Source organism: Arvicola amphibius, chromosome 6 (assembly GCF_903992535.2).
Source record: "Arvicola amphibius chromosome 6, mArvAmp1.2, whole genome shotgun sequence".
In the NCBI taxonomy this organism is placed as follows: Eukaryota; Metazoa; Chordata; class Mammalia; order Rodentia; family Cricetidae; genus Arvicola; species Arvicola amphibius.
The window spans coordinates 36,775,723-36,801,053 of NC_052052.2; the positions used below are offsets into that span (position 1 = coordinate 36,775,723).

General features: G+C 43.1%; 1 protein-coding gene and 1 long non-coding RNA gene across 2 annotated transcripts in view; one reads left to right on the top strand and one right to left on the bottom strand.

Annotated features, from left to right (window-relative positions):
• Positions 1-25,331, bottom strand: part of Agbl4 (AGBL carboxypeptidase 4) — a 1,010,368-nt gene that overhangs the window by 58,036 nt on the left and 927,001 nt on the right. The window lies entirely within an intron of this gene.
• On the top strand, positions 19,869-23,588 carry LOC119816784. The gene is made up of 2 exons (XR_005285825.1): positions 19,869-20,426; positions 22,386-23,588. It is a non-coding gene; the product is annotated as an uncharacterized LOC119816784 (long non-coding RNA).

The window sequence follows — 25,331 nt, forward strand, 5'->3', positions numbered from 1 at the left end:
TGCTTCCTTATTACAGAAGAATAATCTGAGCTCCTAACTTGGTCAATTCACCGAGTGCAGTAGGTCAGCAGTTCACATCAGAACTGACACCACTTAGTCCCCATGGCACCATCTTCCTCTTATTGATTCTAACACTGAGGCCCAGAGTGGCAGAATAACTTGATTGTTGCAAAGTTTGGAAGTAACAATAGGACTTCTACCCCACTGTGATGCACTGCTTCTTAAGGGGGCTTTAGGGATTAGTGACTTAAACAACAAAGTCGATACAACCTTTATTAAACATGGAGAGGTTTGGATCAGTCTGGAACCTCTCTGGCAGTCCTAGTTCAGTCACAGAGTCTACAGAATTCAATGGCATTGACTCCAATTTTGGGCTAAAAGTTTTCTTGGCTCATGGAATGTGGAATTTCAGAGCCACGTGGGACTAGCTTGAGTCTTAAGGAATATCTTGAGAACCACATGGAAAGGGGTAAAGAAAGCCATAAAATTGAAAAACGGGAAGAGAGAGAGAGAGAGAGAGAGAGAGAGAGAGAGAGAGAGAGATTCACATCAACAAGAGAAATAGTCTTTTTTATCTTTTAAGGTATAGAATTACATGGTGGTGAGGAGAGGGCTATAGAGGCAAGGGAATGGATGGGAATGGTAATGTGACTGAGGAGGTTTTAAGTCAGTGACTATCTGTGAACATAAACAGCACACTAGAGAATCAGGAGATTGTATAGAAGGATGGATGGATGGATGGATGGATGGATAAAAGGGTGGGTGGGTGGTGGATGAATAGATGGATGATGGATGGATGATGGATAGATAGATGAATGGGTGAGTAGGTAGATGGCTAGATAGATGGATGATGGCTAGATAGATGATGGACAGATGGATGATGGATGGATGGATGGATGGATGGATGATGGATGAATGGGTGGCTGGGTGGATGGATGTATAGATGGATGATGGATGGATTGATGAGGGATGGATAAGTGAATGGGTGGAGAGGTGGATGGATGGATGAATGAATGGGTGGGTGAATGGAGAGACAGATGATGGATTGATGATGGATGAATGGATGGTGGATAGATGAGTGGATGGATGGCGAATGGATGGATGATGGATGGAATGATGGGTGGACAAAGAGACAGATAACTAGACAAGCACATCACAATACTAAATGGAGACTTCTAGCTTTCAATGGACTTTTACTTTGTCCCCTAGAAGATTAGTGTTCTTTTTGATTCATTATAAACTTTCTCTCTCATATATACCAAATATATAGATGGTATCTAGCCTCAAGTCCATACTCAGTAAATGTTGAGGTTAAAAAAAATACACCAGAGAGAGCAAAATGTAGATAATAATAATCCTTCACATTTGTATGGCACTTTGTAATATATAAAAAGATTTCACATGCAATATCACACTCAATCCCTAGTCTAATCCTCGGAGGCTGGTATTATGATCCTCATTTTATTGATGAGGGACCTTTGGTTCAGAGTAGTGAAGTGACTTACTTGGGGTTATATAATGAAGCCAATGGATCCGATAAATAGGCAGATCAGATAGAGGCTGATACCTAGACAGATGCAGGCAGACAGGGACAAGATAGATGAGAGCATGGCACAGACTAATGATGGAGACAAATGAAGGTGGAGGGATGCTGAGAGAACCTCCAGTCTCTCCTCCTTCACTTTATCCCTTTATCCTCTACCCATAGCTGGCGACAACTTTTCTTTTTTTTTTTTTTTTTTTTTTTTTTTTTTTTGGTTTTTCGAGACAGGGTTTCCTTGTAGTTTCTAGAGCCTGTCCTGGAACTAGCTCTTGTAGACCAGGCTGGCCTCGAACTCAGAGATCCGCCTGCCTCTGCCTCCTGAGTGCTGGGATTAAAGGCGTGCGCCACCACCGCCCGGCTTGGCGACAACTTTTCTAAGCACAAATTTGCCCATGCCATCCCCCTACTTACTAAACTTCTGTTGCTACCGTATACCCCAGAGGATAATTTCCTACCATAAGAAGTCTTCTTGATCTGGCTCTACTCACTTCCCCGGCCTTATGCCCCTACCACTGCTCTAAAGTGCCAGTCAGACTGTCCTGTTCAGCTCTCACCAAAGTCCTCCTCTCAGCGCTCCTTGCTTAGCTCATGCTCTTCCCGCACTGAAAGCCCTTTTCTGACTGGTAGATGTCTGCGCATCTCCTACTTATCGTTAAGGGCTCAGCAATGCTGCTATGTCCTTTTGGAAACCTTTCTTGATCATTCTTCTAGACTGTGTTTACCATCCTGGGAGATCACCCTCTATTGCAGGAGTCAATGGAATATGAATAGGAGGAGCCCACATTTTGAAGAAAGATGTGAATTGAAATTCTAATTTCCCCACCTGCCAGCTGCAAGACTGAGAAAAGCCATTTCCTCTCCTTCGATTTCCTCATACTGTGATAATCCTGAAACTATCTGTCTCAGAACTGTTCGGAGTGGCTATTAGGTAAATCAAACCAAGCCAAACAAACAAACAAAAACGTTGCATAGAGTTTGGCCAGCATATTGAAGTTGGCAGTGCCACTTTAGTGTGGCTGCTATACCGTAACTCAGTGATATTGATAGGTCTGCCTCTCACTGGGTGCTGCCTGGGGCTGGAGCCTGCTCCAAGTCAGCTGCAGCCCTGGGAGCTTCGTGACTAATAGTTGGCAAGAGCTTGCTGAACGCAGGTATGAATCACTCTTCCTGCCCACTCTGAGCCACTGTTTGTAGTGGGTGGGCTGCAAGGTTCTAGAATCACAGCCTACAGAATCCCATAGACTCAACACCAAGTTGAGGCAGAGGGCTAAGGGGGCAGCTGAGAAGCAACAAGGGTGCACTCCTGAAGGTGGTGATGAAGAAATAAATGACTTAAACCTATATTATGGAGTAAGATGCACAATTTGTATGAATTTTACACATAAAAACTTTTGGAAAAATTTCTGTAAAGAGCAACTTTGCCCTGAACCTTAGTCCCCAGATCTCTGCTGTTCTGATTTGGCCATCACCATGACTTAATGGGCTAAGATATTCATTATAATTTCTTTCACCACCACCTCCACCTAGCTTTTATTTTTCTAGAAGATTTGGTGAATCTTTGTGATTCTCTTTCTTCCCCCCTTTATATGCTCCCTCTTTTGAACTTGAGCCTGAAGATGCCTTCCTCCAGGTCTCTACACACAGCCTGGAAGCAGTGCCTACACAGTGCAACTGAACAGACATTCAAGACATTCTCAAGACATTCAAGACCAAGAACACATCCCCAGACAGAGGAGCAGGGGGCTGGCAGCTGGACCCAAACCAACAGTTTTCTTCTTCTTGACTGCCAGGGAGCTTCCCGAATCATAAACCCTCACTCTAGGCTGGGCCAGGTTCCTCATTGGCATTCTGCTCACAGCCAATGCCATTTCCAAGGCTCCCCGGCTCTGTCAGCTACTCTGATATCTCTGTGTGAAAAGCAGACAGGCTGCCCAGCCCTCTGGCAGCCTGATAAATGGCAGAAAAGCCAACCCAGAGCTCCCTGGCAAAGACTCAGGGCTTGGAGCTGCCATGAAGGGTGAAGAAGGATGTTTTCATGTCAAGTGTCTCGACTTACAGATCAGGGAGCATGGAGCAAGGAAAGTGGGAAGAGGAAGTAAGGATCACGGGGAGGAGCCTGGACCCAGGCCGTGCCCATACTGCTGTGAAGGCGGAGCCATCTCCTGCAGTTTGAGCACTGGGCCACCTGTGGGGCTGCCGTAATAACTCCTCTTATTCTTTTTCCCCGTTTATACAACAGGGATGGTAATAATGAACCACCTCATGACAGTGAGAACTAATTGAGTTAATTCAAATAAAGCCCTTCCCCCTCCCCCCCCCCCCCCCCCCCCCCCCCCCCCGTCAGTGCTGGCTCTGTCAAGTGTTCACAGCTCAAGCTGTTACAAACCGAGCCATCTTTTGGGCGGCCTGAGAGCCCTAAGCTGTTGGGTCTATGTGGAATCTCACTGGATTTTCAGATAACTGGAATTGTCGGTATTATCTTCATTTTAAGATAAGCTTTCTTTTGGAGAGGGTGCCTCCCTTATCCAAGGTCACACAGAAAGGATGTAAATCTATTTGCATATCTCTGACCACTAATTGAAACTGTAAATATATTTCCTGTGTTTCTTCACGTCTATGTGAGACTCTTTACTGGTTTGGGGGAAGTAAGTTAAAACAAAACAAACAAACAAAAAAAGCAAGAAATGCCCTAGTCAGAAACAAACAAAAACTCAAGAAGAAATCAATTCATTTATACTTTTAAAGTTTAAATGCTATAACGTCACACAATCGAGAAAAGAAAAGAAGGTAGGAGGTTTAGAGACCAGGAGTCCTTTTGATCCTCAGCGACAGAAGGAAGGTGGCCTAGAGGCTATAGGCAATCAAATGTGCCAGGGCTGTGGAGAGGTGAGCATAGGATCTGCCAGCAGTTTAGAGGTCCCTGCTGGCTGTGGACTCCATACCTCATTACGAGCAAGAGCTTGGTCAAGTGGATTAGAGCCATGAGCATTAACTCATTCAACAATTAGTCACAAAGCACCTGCCATGTGTCAGCTTCCATTCTGGGTGCTGCAACTCGATCATAGTTCCTAAATGACAGAGTTTATACCCTCAGGTCCAATGTGGGCTTGAATCCAGCAATCCCATGGAAAGTGACAGAGACCCGCATATGGGATTAGAGATTCAGGCATAAAGCCCGAGCCCTAGCAATAGTTAGGCAGAAAAGCTTCCATGAGTACCATCTACAGGATTTCCCTCAGTCAGGGATGAGAAGGTGGGGAAGGCAGGGTACTGTCCCTGCAGGCACAGAACCCTGGCCTAGATTGCCACAGTGCAAAGCTCCAAGTCAACAAACCACTGGGTCCTACAGTCCACAGATAAAGACCAATAAAAACACCCAGCAGACACTGGCAGGTCTGGGAACAGCTGGCTGGCCAAAGAGATAAGTAAACAATAGTGATTTTATTTTATTAAATGTAATTATTAATCAACTGAAGAATTCTCTGACATTTTCAGACACATACAAAATGCATGCTAATTGCTCTCGCTCCCGTCAACTCTTTTTTCCTTCTAATAAATCTGGGTCCCACATTCATGTCTTTCTGTTTGACCCACTGAGTTTAACCAAGGCCATTTGTGTGACCATTGGATCCTGGTTGCCCCTTCCCCCACCCTCCATTGTCTACATAATTAAGATAATGATGCATCTTCTCCTAGAATCTTTCAGGAACCAATACTTCAGCATGGAGGGGCAGGGCCATATTACTCCCACCCCAAATTGGGAAGGGATTGAACAGCCATGTTTTTTTAACTACTATTAATACTGCTATTCAGAAACATATTGAATTCAATTTTCCTAAGCTTAATAGAACTTAAATAAATTACATCTTAAAAAATGTTTCCTCACAAGACACATTATTTCCTGAAAAATATTTCTAAGGTTAAAAATAAAATGAGATTATGAAAAGCATTGAGAGATTGAAGTTATTACACTTGTGAAGGGGGGTGGCTGAGTAACTTACCTAAGGTTTCCCAGACAGTCTGTGGTATGATTGGCATTTGAAACTTCAACATATCTGATTTGATTTCCCAAGCCAATATATTTATTTCAAAGATCAGAAACTGTGTTCAGAGAAGCAAGCAACTTCCTTGATACCATACTGAGATTCAGCAACAAGGCAATTTTGGTTCACTGGGTTTTTGCTACAGACTATTCTTTCCCATCTGTAAGGAGAGATCTCCTATTATAACTGTTATTATTAAGACTCCACTGACTTCGACCTTGACCAATGGGATATGAGTGCTCATGACAGTTGGTATTTCTGTGCCTGCTTTTAGTGGAATTGGGGTCCAATCCTCTATTTAAAAAGTAGCATATCCCCATCAAGGGTACAATGTTCATCCTGCAACCTAGATGAATAAGCACACTGGGGTAAACCAAGTTACACTCACCCACAGCCCTCTTGTAACATGTGCACAAAGTCAAGTTTTAGTGTCTAACTTACCAAGCTATTGGGTTCATTTGCCATCACAGCATAAAGCTAACGCATACAGTCAGTTCCTTGCAGAATTGTGCGCTTCATTTTCCTGATTCCCAAAGTTGCCTCTAGTTGTACAATAACTCTGAGTTCAGGCCACACAACGAATGGCTAATTTTATGACTATCAACTACTAAATACATAGGGAATAAGTGAAGAAAGCATTGAGAAGTGAAAGATCAAAGGGGCAATATCAAGCATCCAAGGTTTAGATATAGAAGGTCATCCTTTGACATAAAGAAGCACACTTGGTTGGCAGAAGGGCATAGATGAGTCAGGCAACTGCCATTTCTTTCTGGTGCTTCTCCTCCATGAAGAAGGATGTTAGCATCAATTAAACACATTTGCTTCAAAGTGCCTCACTGTCAAGTGGAAGATGCTGAGGAGAAAAGATAAAATAAATGTCGGTGGAATATCTGCTGCCAATCACTGTGACCTTGTGGAAGTCCTTTCCTTCCCGCACCACCGTCTCACTTGTAAAATGAGGAAGCCAAATACGAACTTCTCTCCTACCCCTTCTGCATCTGACAGTCTGGGATCTGATTGCCTCTAACTCATTAATCCCAAGTGGCTTGAATGGGGCCCAGTGGTATTGAGGCTAAGCATAGGAATCCATCAAAACATTACCCAAAGACCTTATGAGTCAAATAATTTTGCTAATGTTTCGTATGCTTCAAAGGGCCCACTTGTTGCTTTGTCATTGAAAATAAGAGGGAACAGGGGCTAGGAATGTAACTCAGTGGTGGAGCACAATACTTAGCATGAATGAGATCCTGAATTTAACCTCAGCAACAGAGAGAGAGAGAGAGAGAGAGAGAGAGAGAGAGAAAGAGAGAGAGAGAGAGAGAGAGAGAGAGAGAGAGAGAGGAACATGGCCCTCTCCTAACACAACCCCAAGCTACATTACTCTAGTAAACTCCATCCCCTCCCCACTTCATAAATCATTCAGGCCAATTTATCATTCTAATCACTTCACATGTTTTCTTCTCTCACTTTACACCACTAAAACAAAACTATGCCAATGAAGACTTCATGAGAGACACTGTGAATGCAACACTGGGAGATGACGAAGGAATATTAGCAGAAATCAAGACTGGTGAGCATCACACATCCAGATGGGACTCCCAACACCGTCTGTCCACGCTTAGCATGGAGATGATGCCTTATCTATTTCCAGCTGTGATACTGAAAGAGGTTCTTGGGAACGGTGGCATGGAGAGAGAACTGACCGCTACATTAATTTTGTGGGCTGGACATTAAAGGGGAGGAAAAACTGCTCAATAAGAGGGAAGCATGAGTTGTTGAAGGTACAGGATCTAGCATGAATGAGACAAGGCTCTTACTGATTAAGGAAGGCCCGAGCAGAAGGTCTTCTCTGTGGACGGTATTATGGCACCCATAGCAGGCATTCATGTCATGGGATAAGCTATAGCAACCTTTGTCGCAAACAGCGTACCTTCTAGCAATTCTCAAAGATATAATGTTTTCATTTGGGGGCTGCTTTGCCATTCTCCTTTCTCCCTGTAACAAAAGCAGGAGCACTTGGGGTACACTTTGAAACAAACATATTTGTGGCTGAAAGGAAGATGGGTAGGAAGTTCTGCCTCCAGAAGCAGCTTCCCAGTGAGTTTAAATAGCACACAATAATTTAGCAATTATTTTGTCACACCCTATAATACCAGGGACCCAGAGGTAGAGATAGGTGGGTTGCTAAGGCCTGCTGACCAGCTAGTGTAGTCAACTGGTGAGCTCCATGTTCAATGAGAGACTCTTTCTAAAGTTTTTTTTTTTAAAAAAAAAAAAAAAAAAAAAAAAACAAGGTGGAGAATGGCCGAGGAAGACACCTACATTGACCTCTTACCTCTACACATATATAAACGCATATGCACATGCATGTACACCCAGGCACACACACACACACACACACACACATATCTACCGGCCTATACTCTCACACAAACACATACTTACTAATAAAAATACATATTTTTGAAGACTCCTTTCCCTCTGTGGGATAGGTGACTTCTTCCGTGAGCTTGTTCAGTCTTTGGCAATTAGACTCACACTTATGGTTAGGGGGTCCTTTTTCTTCATCCCCCTCTGGAGTGAGCACTGCGTAAGAGCAGCAACTGTGTCCTTTATGCCTGTGCCCCCCAGAGCACATTGCAGTAGATGTGTTGGCAGATGGAAGGAGTGAATGATGGAGAAGGAGGCTATAAGAAAAGGGAGGGAGCAGGGAGAGGAGAAGGGAACAGGTTGGGAAGATGGCAGCCATTTTAGAGCATGATGGATTCATTCAAAGTAAAGGCTTGACAGTGCAAAATCCATCTTTTCATGACTCTGACAACACTAATACATTTATTTCCCTTTTGAAATTAACTTTCTAATATGAAGAAAGGCCAAAATGAACTGCAGCAAAATGAGACATTTTGTCATTTTTAACAAATTATAGCTATCCAACTGTCAGATTAAAGGGGGTCACCGCTTTGAGGTATAAACGCCGGTGATGATTGCATAATCAGAACTAATGCTTGTCCCTCTGCCCTTTCCCTGCTACAAACCTCCAGTAGCTGCATTCCTGGGCCCTTTAGAACATGGCCACTTTTCTTTTTAAAAATTTATTTCTTCTTTAAAGGGCTCACCTAAAGACTAGCCAGACTTTCTTCTCCTCTCCCTTCATGACTGTCCTTGCTGGGACCCATGTCTCAACTGCCAGCATCTTACCCAGGGGTGTTTCTTTAGTCTTCCTCTATCCAACCTACCATCCAGCTTTGTATGTGTTTTATTGTGGCCTTGAATCTCTCTCTCTTTCTCTCTCACACACACACACACACATTTTCAAAACTGCATTCTCTTACATATGTGGTATGTATATATGTATAAACATTCTTCTATATGAGTCTACATGTGTAAACATGTGTGTACCTATGCAAAAATGTGTATGCTTGTAGTAGCCCAAGGCTGGCATTGAGAATCTTTCTGGATTGTCCCCCACCTTTTTCAATGAGGCAAGTTTTCTCAATTGAACTCAGAGTTGAACCAATAGGATTAGTTTGATGAGCCAGTTTGTCTGGGAATTCCCTGTCTCTGGCTCTCTAGTGCTCGATATACAGGTGGGCAGGATGCCCACACAGCATACACTTGGGTTCTGGTAACTCTGATCTGCACTTTCAGCGATGATCACACTTCTCTTTCAGACTTTGTGTTGGCCTTGACCATGGCTTGGGCCCCGAGTTCCCTCTGTTTCCTTTATACTTAACTCTGTTCCATCCTTCATTCCCTCTGAGACTGTGGGAAAGCCTTGGTGGTCTTTGAAGACCCTGAGAGAAGCTGCTTTGTTGTTAGAAGGGTTAAAGAGGAAAAAGCAATAGTGATAAGCATCTACTTTGTCTTCCTGGTTCTTTTTGTTCCAGATTCATCCACTGTGGGCTTAGCTCTGGGTCACCTAGAGTCAGACCTAAGACTGAATCCTAACTCCATTTATTAGGAAAGTTAACTTAATAACTCTAGTTTCTAGTGTCTCCATAGAGAGAGACAGAGACACAGAGAGAAACACAGAGAGAGACAGAGGGAGCAAATAATCTCACAGTGTGTCAGAGAGTCAAATGATTTAAAGTTGCTCTGCCAACTAAGCATCTCTGGTACAAATGAGAATATCTGTGATAGCCCCTTGTGCTGGTGATTTATCTGTGGAGTTAGAATGTGTGTGCTCCAAGGTCAAGAGACTAGTGCTCCAGGGCAGAGTCCTTGTGAGGACGGGTGAGCCATCCCCTGCCCTGTTGTGAAGCAACCTCTATATGGAAGGGTAGTTTGGAGCATCTCTACAGTCTATCTGGCTCTTTGGTTTATGACTCCACATGGGGTAGAGAAACTTTGATGACCCAGAAGGCCAGGATTAAGTTCTTAACTCAAGCCCCAAAATAGCCAAACCAGGCACATTCAGGAGCTATGGATCCTTAGGATGACCATAATCTATGTTTAAAGAGAAGCTGTCTGAAGGTCAAAACAACTTCTTCACCTCCTCCACTTCCTCCATTTCTTCTCCCTCTTCCTGACCCCCCACCTTCTTCTTGTTTCGGCAGATACCAGAGATGGAACCCAGCGCCAGGTACATCAGGGATGGAACCCAGCGCCAGGTACATCAGGGATGGAACCCAGCGCCAGGTACATCAGGGATGGAACCCAGCGCCAGGTACATCAGGGATGGAACCCAGCGCCAGGTACATCAGGGATGGAACCCAGCGCCAGGTACATCAGGGATGGAACCCAGCGCCAGGTACATCAGGGATGGAACCCAGTGCCAGGTACATCAGGGATGGAACCCAGTGCCAGGCACATCAGGCAAGCATTTTCCCAACTGTGCTGATTCTCATCCCCAGACTCTTTGACTGCACTGGGACTAGTCGGCGTCACACAAAACTCCAGCCCCCAACTTACTGGGCATGTTTGACTTTATGGAATTCATTAAGAGTTTTTCAAATAAAAATATTCTTTATAGTAGTATAGAGATGAAGTAGGGTATCCTAAATTATGGAATACGCCCGATATCTATTTATAATACAAATGTAGCCTAAATTTCATAGATCCATTCTGAACCTTTATTCTTAAAAAAGATGGTCTCATACTCAAGAAAGAGTGAAATTGACAGATTTCTCCTTTCTAGAGTAGCTATTTACAAGTATTTGAAAGATAAAACAAGACACACTTGAGAAATGTCAAGCCCTTGGGGATCAAGAACACTCTGAGCGGAACCGGGGTAATGGGCCTTGGAGTCTGGTCCATCTGGCACCCATTTCCAGTTCTGCTGTAAACACCTGTGTGACCGTGCAGGTTCTCGCTGCTTTTCTTTCTGTTGGGTTTTTATTGTTGGTGTGTTTGCGTGTGGCACATGTACACGTTCATGTGGCTATGTGAACATGACAGTAAGGGTACATATGCACATGTATGTTGTGCATGTAGAAGCCAAAGGTCAATGTCAGTTGCCTTCCTAGATTGTTCCTCACCTTCTTTTTGTGACACAGCCTCTTTCATTAACCTAAAGCTAATTGATTCAGCTAGGCTGTCTGGCCAGCAAGCTTTGGGATCTACTTGCCCATGGTTATAGCTACAGAAGTGAGCCAGCTCACCTGGTTTTTCCATGGTTGCTGAGAGGTTTGGAACTCAGGTCCTCATGCTTATATAACAAAGCACTTTACTGAATTAACAATCTTCCCAGCGTGTATTGTTATTTTTGAGATAGGGTCTCATGTAGGCTGGCCTTAAACACCCGACTCTCCTGTCTCCAATCTCAAATACTGAAGTTACAGGTGAAAGCCAGTATGCCCAGCATTATCTACTGACATTTTACTTCTGTATTAGACACTTGGTTGTTTGCAAAAGAACACAGGGGTGACAGGGTTTTGTTCCCCAGGGAGTTCACAGTAGAGCTGGCAAGCAGATTGGAGAGCCGTGGGATGATGAAGGTATGCCCCTGTAGAGGTGAGATCTGGAGAGAGGCATCTCATCTATCCTCCTTCTTCTCACCTGAGACATAAAGCCAACAATGCCCAACTCCGTATAGCTGCTTTACAGACCAGAAGAGACAATGTCTGGTGTCTATATATTCTCAGTTAATAGAACCATCATCTCCCTTTACCTGTTCAGGGCCCTAAAGAACTATTTATGCCACATAACAAAGATAGCTGTTTAAAAAAATACTGCTTGCCTTGAGGACTTACAAAACAGCTTACTGGATAAGAGGCTTGCTGCCAAACCTGACAATCCAAGTTTGATTCATGGAACCCACATGTTAGAAAGACAGAACATATCCTGCAAGATATCCTCTGACCTCCACACACACCACCCCCTCACACACGTGATAAATGAATGTAAATGTATATATTTAAATGCTGTAGGCTAGGTTCATTGGTACATATCTATCATCATCTCAATACTCAGAGAGCAGACACAGCCTGGACAACACAGCAAGACTGTGTAGCAATCAAACAACAGTAAAACAACCCACAACTCAGCAATGGGAGGTTGCTTCAAGGTCATGGCCTGGTGACGGTGATGAACTCTTAATAGGAGGAAGCTGTTCACTGTACTGGGAGCCTAACTGAGTCTGATCTTCCAGCCTCGGAGTCTGCCCAGGTGATCCGAGGAAACTTGGCCTTGATGTGCCCTTTAGGCTCAGCAGTGAGAGCAACTGGCCCTGCAGCAGCCTCGGTTGCTTATATTTCTGCCTTCCTGGTCCCGCTCTTCTAGCATCCTAGTGAACCCACTTCTAAGAAACCCCATCCCAAGTTGCATCTACTGTCTGAATCACCCCTGAGGGATCTGGAGAATGACATTTGTTGTTAAGACTGTCATTAACATTGCTAGCCTTTAAGGATGACCACAAGTGACTCCAACATTCTCAAACACACATATCCCAAACCCAGAAACGAAGGAATGTGCTTGTCCTCTGAAGGCTAACCTGTAAATCCACACAGAAAGAAATGGAACCAATACAGAAAGTTCTAAGAGATAAAGACTTGAGGGACTGGGTAGACTACACCCCAATTACAGAAGAAAGAGTTTGTCAGGACTAGGGCTTGGGAATGGCCAGAGGAGCTGAGCTAAGGCTAGTAGCTCCTCACAGTCTGTCTTTCCAGATCCACACACTGCTATTCCAATAATCACAGTTGTCACTATCTTTAAAAATGCTATGGTTTAAAATTCTGATAAGTATTATTGTTCTGAAGATTTTTTCTGTATTTAATATTAAACAATAGATATCGGATATTACTAGGTTTGGGTTAATATGAATATAGACTAATATTTACTGAATGTTTACTATTTGCTATTCTTATGAAAGAAACTAACTGCTGGGTGTTTTTGCTGTTGATTTTTGAGGTAGGGTCTCACTCTGTAGCGGTGATGACTACTATGGCTAATATGACAGGATCTAGAATATCCTAGGAGACATGCAGCGGATTCTAGATTGGGCTAATTGAGGTGAAAAGATATACCCTATATGTGAGTGCTCCATTAATGGGCTGGGAGGAGAGCTGTCCACAGCATTCCTCTTTATTTCATCACTGTGGAGGCAATGTGAGAAGCTGCCTCAAGCTCTTGCCGCCATGATGTCTCCATCTTGGCAAACAATACTCTCTCACTCTCTTCCCTTCCCTAGGTTACTTTTGCCAAATATGGTGCCACAGAAACAAGACAAGTGACTGTACAGTTGCCTGGGCTGGCCTTGAACTTTAGATCTGCTTTCCCCTGCTTTCCCAGTGCTATGATCACAGGCATCTGCCGCCATACCCAGTGACTTTTTAATTGTCACAAAAGTTCCCTGAGGAGATGGTCCTACCATATTGCACAGAAAAGGCCACTGAAATGTACAGAGGAAAGGAATCAAATAGAGCCAGAGTCAGAATCTACCATCAACTTTTAACTAAAGAGTATATGTTCTTTACCTGTAGGAAACTAGAATCACTTGCCAGTTCTCAATAGCACAATGCAATAAGATCACAGACTTAGCAGACTAAGAAGGGGCCAAAATAAGAAGAGAGCAAAATATGGGTATGCTCCAGGGAAGAACGGGAAAATCCTACATTGCGTTTCCAGAGGGTGATGAGCAGGTCACATTGTGTTTAAAAAGTATATGTAGGCTTGAGAGACAGAAGAAAATGAGTATAGACAGTTATAAAAAGAAATGGTTTTAAAAAATAAAACAAAGTCTTTAAAGAGACAGTGCAGTCTTAGATTAAAGGAGTAAAGAAAAATAAGCCACATAAATATAGAAAATATACAGAGAATCTGGATTATGTATATTATTGTATTTTCTTTGAATATTTTGACCATAACTGAGCTAAGTACAAAGAGACATTTCATTGTATGGGCTGCTAAGCTAAACCAATATATATATATATATATATATCTATATATATATATATATATATACATATATATATATATGTATATATATATATATTTTAATATCTTGACTTCAAAATTTGGGTCTAAGGATATGTTACTTTGGAAAAGAGGTTATGCTTTTATTTCCACAGAAGATAGAAAGCTGTGGGTTCATTGCTGGATAATGTGGTTTGATCAGATAACCCCCCTGAAGCAATGGCCCAGACGGTCCAACATCCATGAGAGCTTCAGGATTGCTGACTGAAATGGACCTACCACACAGGATACCCCATAAAAGACCTGATTAACAGCACCTCCAATCAGCAGGAAGTAGTCTAGAGAACAATGTCCAAATTCCCTAAATGATTGTTTATAAATGTTTGTTTACATTTAAAGGGGAGATATTCTGCAGAGATGATTCTTTGCATTGGTATGAATCTTGGTTTATTGATAACAAATTTAAGGTCAATTTTCTTATATGCATATTTTTGCTCTTGTTTAAGGTATTGTGTTTATGCAGCTGATTTTAAAATGTAATGTATAATTAAGAAATATAGGTTAATAGTCATCTATAATAGTCAAGCTTATTGTTATGTTAGTTAGGTCTTCTAGATGTACAGAAATATATTTCAGATAGATAGGTATTCTTCAAACCTTTCAAAGACTTACAGAATATGGCATTTAAATGTTTTAAGAACTTAGGACCGTGAGGGAACCTCCAGCTGGCGACAGATGGGGAAGGTGACTGAGCCCCACATTGGAGCACTGGACTGAGCTCCCAAGGTCCCGATGAGGAGCAGAAGGAGCGAGAACATGAGGGAGAAAGTCAGGAACGAGAGGGGTGCGTTCACTCATGGAGACGGTGGGACAGAACTAATGGGAGATCACCAACTCCAGTTGGAATGGGACTGATGGATCATGCGACCAAACCCGTCTCTCTGAATGTGGCCAACAGCGGGGGCTGACTGAGAAGCAAAGGACAATGGCTCTGGGCTCTGATTGTTCTTCATGGACGGGCTCTGTGGGAGCCTTCTCAGCTTGGTCGATCACCTTCCTGGACCTGGGGGGAGTTGGGAGGACCTTGGTCTTAACATAGAGTGGGGAACCCTGATGGCTCCTTGGCCTTGAGAGGGAGGGAGGGGAGGTATGGGTGGAGGGGAGGGGAGGGAAGGGGGAGAAGGAGGGGAGGGAAGGGGGAGGAGGAGGGGAGGGAGGGGGGAGGAGGAGGGAAGGAGATGGAAATTTTTAAATATAAAAAAAATAAACCATGAGAAAAAAAAAGAACTTAGACTTTCTGAACAATGAGACATGTCTGCTTTTGGCAGCACCAAATACTACAAGAGGATGATGGGCATTGAAGAGGTTCCTTATGGACTTTCTTAGCCATTTGGGCAAAAAACTGCTTTGTCTGGACTGCTTGATGGTATGCTGTATGAACTGGACATGCAGGACCCACAAAAAATATTGCTGACATTCCAAAAGACAGGATGGTCCTTCAGGGTTCCTGCTCCACAAAAGAAACTGTTAGACATTCTACAGGATACAAAAAAAAGTGACTGACAAACTATCAACATACACAAAACAACCTTTCAAATGTTCTGCTTCATGGAAAAGTCTACTGGATACTATTGGGCCTGTAGGCTGAAGATGGTTGCCCCGAATGGTATAAAAGAACTTTGGATAACTGTCCAGGCAGCAAGGTATCTCTGTCAATTCTAGAACTTTAGAAGTTTCTTACTATGCACTTCCTGTTTGTTTAGATAATATTATATCCTTCATGGGTCTTTAATGGAGTTGAAGAATAGATAGCTATAATTAAATTTTTTGTAGACAATTATAATAAAGTAGTCCCTCACTAACTCAGAATGGAGTATAATAAAGGGTTCTTAGGGGTAGGCTCACAGATCAACAGTCCTCTGTGCAAGTGGGGAAAAGGAACTGAATTCAGCAGCCAAGAGAAGCCACACAAGATTTACATCTGCATTTATAGTACAAGAGACCACATCCAAGTGCACTGGTATTTTAAAGTCTGTTGGGTAAAGGAGTTCCCATAGCACCTACCCTTTTGTCTAAATAAGAGAGTTCCAAACCCAATACAAAACTATATACAATAAGAACAAATTTTATATCAAGTATAAAAAATAGAATTACAACCAGCATAAATAATATCAAGCAAGAATCATATGCTAAATGTTTCAATAATTATCCTATCCTAAGGAGTCTAAGTCTTGTATTAGAAGTGGCTTGACTAAGTCACAAGAGGAAAGTAACTATGACTATTCTTCAACCCCATCAAAGACTTGATAAGAGAGATAATATTACTTGAATAAACAGGAAGAGCAATCAAGCAACTTCCAAAATGTGCAATAAATGACAGAGACAACTAACTACCTGGGCAATCACCCAAAGTCTCATTTGCAATTTTCGAGCATCCAACTTTGGCTAAAGCCTACAGTAACTGACAGACCATTTTCAGAAGCAGAAAAATTTTCAAAACCATCTTACCCTGCCTTGGCAAGGTTTGGTAGTCTTTTTTTCTTGTATCCTGCTTTTCCAGTCTAGACACCATGCATTTTGTCAGTGGTTGAGGCAAGGGCAGTTCTTTGCCCAAAGGCCAGTTTTGTCAAGAAGAAAACAAGCTCCAATGAGACTCGTAATCTCAGGGTCATGGGTTTGTGCCCCACATTGGGTACCAGATGTGGACAATTACAATAAAGTAGTCCCACACTAGCTCAGAATGGAGTATAATAAACAGTACTTTATTTAGGGGTAGACTCATAAATCAGCAGTCCTCTGCACAAGCAGGGAACAGGAACTGAATCCAACAACCAAGAGAGGCTGTACAAGTTTTATGTCTGCATTTATAGTACAAGAGACCATGTCCCAGTGGGCTGGTATCTTTAAGGCTATTAGCTGAAGAAGTTCCCACAACAAGTTTTCCTTAGTTATGATATAAGATAAAGCAGATATAAATATTGTAACTGTAATTCTTGCTTAATAGCTATTTTGTATATGTGATTTTACTATGTTAAAGTTAAAACCTTCCTTTTTATTTAGAAAGAAAAAGGGAGATGATGTGGGATTTCCCTCTGTATGCTATGAATATGTTTTATTACCATTAGTTATTAAAGAAGTTGTTTTGGCCAATGGCTTAGCAGAGTAAAGCCAGGCAGGAAATCTGAACAGAGATATAGAGAGAAAGTAGGCAGAGTCAAAGAGACATCATGTAGCTGCCAAAGGAGAAAGATGCCAGCTATCAGCCAGAACCTTGCCAGTAGGCCACAGCCTCATGGTGATACACAGATTAATATAAATGGATTAATTTAAGATGTAAGAGTTAGTTAGAAATATGCCTAAGCTATTGGCCAAGCAGTGTTGTAATTAATATAGTTTCTGTGTTATTATTCAGGTCTAGGTGGCTGGTGAATGAACAGGCAGTCTCTGCTACACACCTCACCCTTTCACAATGTTTTCTAGTTGCAAAGATAACAAATACTTATGGAAAATTATTGAGAAATATTAAGAAGCAAGGGGAGACCACCGTGGTGCATAGAAATACTGCTTCTAACATCTAGTTTGCTATTATATTTGTATGTGTTTTAAGCCTAGTTGTTATGTTTGTTGTAACATAATACATGTGCAACCCAAACTGCTTTTTTTCATTTAAAATTACAACATGTGCAGTTCTCAATATTATAATCTCATCATAAACATCCATTATATGACTGCATTGTGATTCATTTAATCAGTTTCCTACTGTTAGGCAGTTATATTTTCCCCAGTTTTTTTCCACTATTTATGAATGATGATTCTGTGCCCTTTTTCTTTTTCTTCTCTCTCTCCCTTCCTTGCTTTTCTGCATAGATTCTTATTCACACATCAAACTGTTCCTTTGTTTATAAAGTGTAAAAATTACTGGTGCAAAGCTATCAACCCAACAGTGTAGTTCAAGCTCCAGAAACACAGGGGAATGCCTCTCCTTTTTTCTTTTAAATTCTGTCCTGTTGCTCATTGACTGGTAGTTCTCTGTGACTTTCATTATGAAGTACAAACACATTGAGGTAGCTCATGGGCTCTTAACCACTGATAGGTCTCTCTCTTCAACACACCCTTGCCTCCTGCCCTTCCTGGCATGCTTCCTCCAGCCCAGCAGCAGAACTTGCAGTTACCCAGTATTCCTGTCTACTAGTGTGTTGTGTCTCTGCTTTGCAGTAATGCTCCTCCCAGATGAACTAAACACCTCCTATTCATCCTTCCAAACTCTTGCTGTGTTGTTGTACAAATCCCTGTTTACACTAAACTATTTCTTTAGACTTGGTTCCCCAGGGAGCTTTGTATGACCCTAAGCCTGGTCCCCATTGGCACTCAGAGTCCTTGTCCATCATAATATGCCACCATGTGCGTAACCATAGGTTGACTTGGTCTGATACTGTGAACCACAAGTTTGTGTATTTCATCCCCAAAAGACTCCTTTATCCACAGCTCTTGCACTTAGTCTGCTTTTTGGGACATGGGCATAGCACAGTGTTTTGAGCTAATCCCAGGAATCTGCTAATTTAAACCTCACAACCACCCCCTGCAAAGGAAGACACCGCAACTTAAAACATTTAAGGTATCTGTCCAGGATAGCTGAGTCCTTGGTTGTTGAATTGTGGTTTAGATCCAGGCCTAAGCTTGAGTCATTAACCACATGCTTCAGCTGCTCTGTGAGAAAGGAAGAGTCCCATGAGGGAATTGAAGTTTTTCTGCAGGCAGCTTGAGGACCAGTGCCCTCATCTAGATCTTGAAAAGGAGGCATCGGGTCCACTTGGCTTTTGTGCTGCAGTGGACAGTGTTTATGCTCCAGAAATGTTTGCTGAATGGGTGAATGAATGCCATTTTGCTTTTGAAGAGTGCAGGGATGCTCTTCTTTTGGGGACACCTTCACCAGTCATGAGTAATACAACAGAAACCGGCAAAGACTTAAGGAAGGGGAGAGCATGGAGACTCATCAGCCAGAGGTTCAGGCCGTGTTCAGGCTGATAAGCCTCCTTACAATCAGACATCTGGGACTGGTGTGGAGTTAGGGACATGGGCGTCAGTACCTTAGGAGGATGGGGTAATTTCCCGATAAAAGGTTAAACTGTTTGGTTCTTGCTGGCAGACGTGATTAGTCTGGTCCTTGCATCAGAATTCAGCTCTCTCCACCACGGTAAATAATGGAGTAATTAGGCATCTGGCTCACTAGATTTCCCATGGCTAAGGCCAGTTCCTGAAATGCAATATGCTATTTGATGTAACAGCATGAATTTATCCCAGGCTCCAGAGCCTCCCAACAGCAACAACCAAAAATAACTCTCCACCAAGTTCCACACGTGTTAAACACAAAGCAGCCTACAATGTAACCTGTATTCTGTTCTAGGCCTCCTCAGCCTGGTGCCTAGTGGGGCTGTATACACAGATCACATATGCTGAGACAAGGGCACAGAAGGAAGAGGATGTGGGAGGGGTGATGTTAATGAGAAGAGTTGACATGGAGGTCAACTGAGGTGCCAGACTATGTCCAGATCTCCCTTTCCAGCTCATAGTGGTTTAGCTTATCAGTAGGTGCAATACAGGGAGAGTAAGGACCAAAGGTTGGTCTAACTGAGAAGCCACGGTATAAAGAATGGATAGTGTTAACAGAGAGGGCGAAAAGAACAGCTTTAGCATTCATGGATTCAAGAGAGGGTTCTACACTGCTGGATTCAAATGCTCCAGAATTTCCAGGATTTAAAAATGAGGGAAAAAGCTAACATCATTTTTGTTTGTTTTTCAAGACAGGGTTTCTCTGTGCAATAGCCCTGGCTGTCCTGGAACTTGCTCTCTAGTCCAAGTTGACCTCTAACTCAGAGATCTGCCTGCCTTTGCCTTTCATACTGAGATTAAAGGTATGTGAGAAAAAAAAACCCTCCATATTCAGGAGGAAGAGAGGAATGGCTCTTGACAGCCAGTCTATCTATACCTTATAAAGATTTACTGTTGGTGTAAATATTCAGGAGTTCTTTATAACAGGAATCAGCAGGAGCAAGAAAAGAAGAGAGAAGATACACGACCATGAACACACAGTGCAGAGAGAGGGGACTACAGATGGTTGAAATACTGTGTGGTTTCTTATGGGATGTCTTGGCACTGCCTTCCTGGGAACTGGCAGGCAGGATGAGGGAGATTTTGTCAAGACTTCTTTTCTCAAGTCTTCATGTGGGGTCTACTAAGTGTTGAGCTGTGCTAGAGGATATGGAAAGAAGATTTAAAAGTCTCAACTGGTATCTCCCAAAGGTTTACACTCTAGAGGAGACATCCAGCTGTCTCTAAACTACAGCATGATGTGCCCTTTGAGCAAGGGTGTGCCCAGCTCTGTCAGGAGCACGGAGAACTCAGCTCCCATGGGAACAGGCTTCTCAGCAGTTCCTCAGGCCACCCTGTCATCTCCAAGGCAACAGCGACGAGAAAGTGATGAGAAGGTGAGTCTTGTGTTGCAGGGATTTGCGACATGGCTGAGAGCATGGAGTCCCTGGGTCAGAGGAGATCAGATTGTGGTACCATGCTCTAGGAATACCCTCTGTCATTATTTGTGGAATAACCAATAGGAAAAAAATCAGAGTTAGTAATATTTATAGAAAAGCAAAATGTGGGGTCTTAGTGTGTGAGTTAGGTATTGAGAAACTTGCGGAAAGATGGGTTTGGGGGTGGCTTCTGGAGGGTTTGAGATGTATCTTGCTTAGAAGATTTTTGTAAAGACTTATTTTATGTGTATGGTGCTTTGCTTGCATTTATATCTCTGTAGCAAGTGTGTGCCTGGTGAGGCAGAGGCAAGGAGAAGGTGTTGGATCCCATGGAACTGAAGTTACAGATGGTTGTGAGCCACCAGGTGGGTGCTGGGAATTGAACCTGGGTTCTTTTGAAGAGCAGCCAGTGCTCTTAATCACTGAGCCATTTTTCCAGACTTCTTGTGTAGAAGATTCTTATTCATCATTACTCATCAAAGGTCTATCCATTCTTTAAAATAATCTCCCTTTCTCTCTCTCTCTCTCTCTCTCTCTCTCTCTCTCTCTCTCTCTCTCTCTCTCTCTCTCTCTCTCTCTGTGTGTGTGTGTATGTGTGTGTGTACATGCACGCACGCACACGTGTGCACGCATATGTGCAGGCTCACAGATACCACAGTGCACATGTGAAAGTCAGCTAACTGTGTATATTGGTCCTCACCTTCCACCCTGTTTTGGGACAAGATCTCTTGCTTTGCTGCTGACTCTGTCAGCATAGTTGGCCTGGATGCTATCAGGCATCTTCCTGTCTCTGCCTCCCATATTGCCATAGTAGCATTATAACTACAGACACATGCAACTGTTCAAGGCTTTTCCTGGAGACTGGAATTCAGGTCCTTATGCTTGTGCCAAGTGCTTTTACCCATTGAGCTATCATACTAACTCCCTATCCATCCTTTAGAACTCACTCCTGTTACAATCTGGGTTTTATAAGTTTGTTTTTCTTATTTGGATTTTCAAGACAGGGTTTCTCTGTGTAGCCTTGACTGTCCAGGAACTCACTCTGTAGACCAGGCTGGCCTTGAATTCACAGAGATCCTCCTGCCTCTGCCTCCAAAATGCTGGGATTAAAGACATGTATCAACATGCCTGGCACCATCCAAGTTTTAATGAGAGACTTTCTTCTTTCCTGCTGGCCTTTTCCTTACCTCTCCCTCCACATTCATTGATGACCTGCACGTTATACTGACTGTTAGGGACATAGAAATGATTAAAGCAAATTCCAGGCCTCCAGAGATGACAATTTATGGTGGAGTGCAGGAGCTAGAGCTATGGGGACTGGGGGAAAAGCACACAGCTAAGAGCATAAAAGAATGACTCTGTTTCCTGTATGCTGCTAATAAAGGTTTACATGCATAGTATATAGCCTTAACAGGAAGCACAGGAGATGGCAAGAGATATTCTGTTTCCTGGGAATCAAGGTACAGAGAGTTAAATGGATCTGAATAAAACAGAACCCCCGGGAAATTCCATTGTTCCCCATAAAATTGAGCAATATGTATGCAGTCAGTTGGCTTGATAAGAGTTATCTTGGACCATTCAGGTTGAAAGATGTTGCAGAGGGCCACTAGCCCCACAAATGTTATTCTAAGGAAGAGAGTCATCTTTCCACCATGCTTTCTGCCGAAGAGCCAAAATTATAATCTACTTTCTTAAAAACAATCAAATAATAGACCCATATTTTATCAGGGGTGGGAGAAGTTGCCTTTACAAAAAAAATGATAGTTTCCTTTCAAATTCCTTAAGCTTCCATAAACTATCTCAACTGTTGGAAAAACTATAAAATTTTCATGAATCACGTTCCTCTGTTTTCAGATTCCCTGAGCAACATTTCATCTGTTTCCAGTTTATTACCATATTGAACTTTCCCCTCCACAGTTATTTACTGATTTCCGGGACCATGCTGGAAGAAATAGGAAAATACTCGAATATATCTAAGTGTGACCTATGGTGCTACTGTGGACACCGAATTGTCCCCTCATGAAACCTCTAGCAGGCGGCCACATTCTGGACTTTCCTTTCTGGTTTGGCCCAAGACAATAATCCCTCTTCCTTAGAAATGCTCTCTGATCAACACACCAAGGTCTTGCTGTGCGGCTGGTGAGGCAGGTAGGCCAGGAGTCATTGTTTCCTGTTAGCAGGTGGGCACACTGAAGCTTGGGAAGCTAAGTCTACAGAGTCTCTGTGCTAAACGCTTTTGTAGATATTTATCAGGTGGTCCATCTCGGGTGGCAGCTGCGACTTCTGGGGCTTATAGAAATTCTGTGTCTCATTGAGTGGTCTGTGCAGTGTAGTCAATGGATAAGTCCAAAGCGACATTGACCGTGTATCTGGAATGATCCCTTGGAGATCATTCTTTGACTCCCTTGATATACAGATGGAGAGCTAGAGGCCTGGATTTGAGGGGCCACATGCCTGGGATCTCCAAGCAAACAAGTATTTTAGCCACATAATAAAACCCCACCAGGTTTGAGCTGCTCTACAGATGCACTAGAGTAACATGATCATAGACACGGTTCTGAAACAAAGGTGTGGAAATCCACTGGTCAGCTTCAAGATGTCCTGAGGACCTACTGAGGCTCAAATGTCTTAAAGATAAAGTCTTCCATGGCTGCGGTGTTGCCTTTTCCCACAGAAGCGTACAGTTTGCCATGTGGAGCAAAGAATCCTTGCATTCCAAATGACATGGCTCCTCCTCTTCTCCTACTCGGCCTACAAGTAGGGGTCAGAATGGGATCACCCCCAATCCCTAAGGAAGGTTGGTCCCCCTCTCTGACCAGGCACTAAGCAGTCCGGCAGCTATGAACACACAGGTGTCCCAGGAGGAAGTACTATCTCAGGGCCTCCTTGTCTGCTGACCCAGAACCCTTGTTCACCTTAGCAACAGTTCATGTGAACCACAGACTTTGTCTTTCTGTTCTGAGTGATGAAGCAGAGGTTGCCACCCTGTTTGCATTCCGATCCTTTGTGTAATCATGTACATCCCTACGCTTGCCTAGGCGTCGGGTTTTGCTTACTATGCATATCTTTAATATGTGTTTCCCATTTTATGTATATTGGAAGTATGTATCCATTTTCTCACATGTTTCTTTGTGTTACTTGTACCTATTTTTGTGTACTTCATGGGTGGGTGACGGTTCCATGTTTGCTATTTGACCATGTCACCAACTTCTCTGTTTGTCAAGTAAATGTGTTATAATTTATTTATTTATTTGACAGAAAGAGAACAGCTTATCTGGAAGACTCCAGGAGGCGCAGGATGGGGGAGGAGCCATCCGGCCCTGTGTTGCTCTATTTTCGAAGCTTCCTCGCGTTGTTATGGCAGTTAATTTTCCTTAAATGATTTAAGGAAATGGAGCTGTGTAAAGAGCCGCAGCCAAGTTGTTATAGCAACGCCAGCAGTGGCTGAGGGGGCTTTTCTTTTCCAGGAAAAGGAAAAATCACCTTGGAGTGTAGAAACCACTGGGAACAAAATCAGCCTTTAGGTTTGAAGTGGCTTTGGAACAAAGGAGAGGGCTGACGGTAACCTGTTCCCCTCCCTCAGCCTGATCTTGGAGTGATGGGTACCTTCCTTGGGTCCCCGAGAGCAGATCTGGGTGTCACCCACACTATTGCAACAGTGCTACCCTGGGCTGTCTTCTTCCTTCCTGGCCTGGGGGCCTTTGATCCACTCTGCATACTGCAACCTCAGTCGTTTTCTGAAACACCTATTCTTTATTCATGGGTTCATTCATCATTCAACGGCATATTCTCTGCAGTATCAGGTTCTGTCTAGGTCCTGGGGGCACAGAAAAATGAACAGAGCAGGCATGGCCTTGAGCAGCATGTCAGGGGATGCTGGCCTTTATGTGATGGGTAGTAAGGAGTCTTTCAAGGGTTCTGAAGCAAGGGAGGGAGGCCTAGTTGAGTTTAACTTTTAGAATGAGATTCTATCGTTTCTTAACTGAGGAACTGAATGGCTGGGAATACTGCTCCCTGATTTCTCTCTTGTTTCATCAGCTCTTTGGCTCTCCCTTGATGGCTCTACTTCTCAGGACTGAGAGGGGGCGTATGCTAGAATATTTCTGAGAAGTTGTGTTTTATTCCATTGTTTTTAACTTTGTTTTTTTTTTTTAAAAAAACAGCTGCTATATTTAATTCAATGAAAAATCTATTTAAAAGAATGTCTGATGGATGCTTCAATTTTAATCCTTTGACTTGGTGTGCAAACTCACACATGAGCTTCCTCAGACTGCCCCTCACCTGCCCTTGCACAGAAACCCGTGATAAAATCCTACTGCTAGCTCCAACAGCCAGCTCTCCCAGCCCCTTTCTATTGCCCTGCTCTCCTTCTCCTGTAATCTCTCTCATCTCCAAATTCACAGCCACCTCATGAAGTACTACCTCTATTCTACCTGTAGATTCCTCAAACTTTACCTGATACTAGCCATCTCCAGGCCCACTTGGAGCAGGTTCCTCTGTCCCAGGTTTCTAAAGCACCATGGTTTGTTTCTTATCACATTTCTTAGAACCTTGGTCTGAGGCCAGAATAGACCTTTCTGGCCTGGGGCTCCCCCTGCAACTCACCCCAGAGGTTACACAGGGATCTTGCTTATGCCAACACTGAGAAATATGTATTGTGTTTTTAGAGGAAATGATGCCTTTTTAAAATGTAGCTTCGCTAAATAATGATGCTACTCAGGATACACCTTACAGGTAGATATTAAATGTTAGCGGAGCTTCAGGAAATGGTCCTTGCAAGTTCACCTACAGACCAGCTTGCATCTGGTCTTAAGGTCATAACTGGATGTAGATATCAGAGAAAGGCTTGGTGTGAGAGTGGCT